Here is a 2,647-nt window from a genome sequence, read left to right on the forward strand (position 1 = left end):
AGGCTGCGGCGAGGTGACGGCGGCGTGCGCGGCGGAGCGGGCAGGGGACTCCGGTGCGGGGCGCATCTTGGTGCGGGGCGCGGTCGAGCGCGGGGGCGCAGTCGAGTGCGGGGCTCCAAAGCGCGCTACATTGCGCCAAGGCACCGTAGCCGCCCTATGCCCAACGCCTCCAGCCACCTCGGCCCTCCCCCGCACGCCCGATGATGCGCCTCGACGTCCGCAGCACGCTAGGCACATGTCCCCCTGTTCCTTCTCCCTCCTTTCGCCTCCCTTCGCACGCGCGCTGGCCGCCCGAGAGCTCCAATGGACGAGCTCACACGCGCGATGCCTCTGGCCCTCCCCGCTCTCTCTTCCTTCCCCTGGTCGTAGACCACCTCCACGAACACCCCAGTAACGCACAAGCGAGACCCTGTGACCCCTAGCAATGGCAACGGCCTCGCTGGCGCACTGGACCACGGTGAGCCATTACCCGCCTACTTAAAGACATCCCCGAGCCTCTCCCTCACCACCACTCGCCCTCTGTAGCACCCAATCAACCCCTTGCACCACCCACTCCTCTCCAAAAGCGCCCGAGCTCGAGATCGAGCTCGATCTCCGCCGCCTCAGCTTGTCGGCGTCCGAGCGATACAGGCCTCCCAGCCCTCGCTTGGCCACGATCTGGAACCGCCTCACCTCACTGATCATTGCCCCTCTCTTCCCCGCCCCTTTTCCAGCCGAAAATGGCTGGAACCATCACCGCTCGAAGCTCCTCCGATGCGTGACCTCATCACCGGCAAACCAGGATGCTCCGATGACTGCAACCACCACCACCCGAACGGCGACATGACGAGGAGTCCAGTCGTGCCATCAGCTCGACCTGCCATGCCCTGTAACACCGCCGGTGAGGTCGCCGACCCCTCTGGTCGCGAGGTTGAACATGACAGGCGGGCCCCGCTTGTCATCCTCACCTCTCTCCCCCACTCTCTCTCACTGGCAGTTGGGCCCCGACCGTCAGGTTTAAAAACCTGGTGCGCGCTCTGGCTCGCCTGGGCCTCCTCTTCCTCTGGGCCTCTTGCGCTGCGGCTGTTCTGGCCCAGTAAGCACAGTGCCATTTTTCTTTCTTTTTCTGTGCATCTAGCAATAATTCCACAAGATAAAATATTTATCCAAATGTAATAATTCAAACTCCTAAATTCTTGTAAAAATCCCACCTATTTAATGGTGTAACTTTCATAAATATCCATCAAACTTTTCTGCACTATTCAGATTTATATTCGAATTTGAGCATTTATTTTCCCCTCTGAAAATCCATTTGTCCTATTCTACAACTCCAAATCGTAAACTAAGAATTTTTGCATTCTTAGTTTTCATCCTACTATTTAACAAAAATAGGTAGACATTTTTATGAGAACTTTTATTTTTCTGTTTTTGCTATTACCTTATTTTCTTGTTGTTACTTTGCGATGTATAGATCACGTGTTTGCCAAAGTAGTTGGAGAAGAAGAAGGAGAAGGACTTGAAGACTTTGAAGACCAAGCCAACCAAGACAAGTAACCCTTTGACCATGATACCCCTCTCTTGTTCATCGGTAACCTTACGTATGAATGATGATGATGTTAATGATGAGTTTGTCATGACCATTGCAATAACACCTACCCATTGATACTTGCATGTTCGTAACTCTACCTTATGCTTAGAGATACGATAAACACTTGATGTTGTAGCATGATGGTGCATCTATGTCATGATCCTCTCTTGGTTACAATCTTTCGAAAACCCCATCGGGTAACCATAATGCCCGTGGGTGATGTTGAACTAGGTCACCACTTGATGAAGAAGTGGTGTGCTAAAGCAATTTTGTGAGTAAAAGATGGACTATATTTAAGGTGTGACTACCGTCCCAACCAAACACGTACAACCACACTACCTCTTATGGGACGGGGCATTACTGATTACCTAGTTTGATACTAGCATGGTGCCCACATTACTAGTGACGTGATGTAACACCCCGCATGTAACTTGCCATATTTGTAACTCCGACTCTTGCCATTTTCGGCTATGTGATATGTTTTTCCCTCCGTTGTCGGGTTTTGTCTTTCGTTTTGTATTTTGTCATGTCATGCATTTTCATATCATGTCATCATGTGCATTGCATTTGCTTACGCGTTCGTCTCATGCATCCGAACATTTTCCCTGTTGTCCGTTTTGCAATCCGGCGCTCCTATCTCCTCCGGTGCACCCCTCTTGTTTTCTTTCGTGTGCGTGTGTCAAACTTTCTCGGAATGGACCGAGGCTTGTCAAGTGGCCTTAATATACCACCCGGAGACTACCGGTCAAGTTTCATTCCATTCGGAGGTCGTTTGGTACTCCAACGGTTAACCGGGCATCCGCAAAGTCCATTTGAGTGTCCAGCAAAAACCCCCTCCAAAACCAGCCCAAAACCCACCAAACTCTCTTCCATGCTCTAGGTCGTTCGATCACGATCGTGTGGGCGAAAACCGCACCTCATTTGGAGTCTCCTAGCTCCCTCTACCTATTTATATGTGGGCATCCCGAAAAACGAAACTGCAGACGAAACCCTAGCTTCTCCCTCCGCGCCGCGCCGGACGCGTTCGCTCCGGCCGGACAACGTCCGCCGCGCGCCCGGCCAACTGGAGCGCGCCACGTC

Source organism: Triticum aestivum, chromosome 4D, assembly GCF_018294505.1.
Source record: "Triticum aestivum cultivar Chinese Spring chromosome 4D, IWGSC CS RefSeq v2.1, whole genome shotgun sequence".
NCBI lineage: Eukaryota > Viridiplantae > Streptophyta > Magnoliopsida > Poales > Poaceae > Triticum > Triticum aestivum.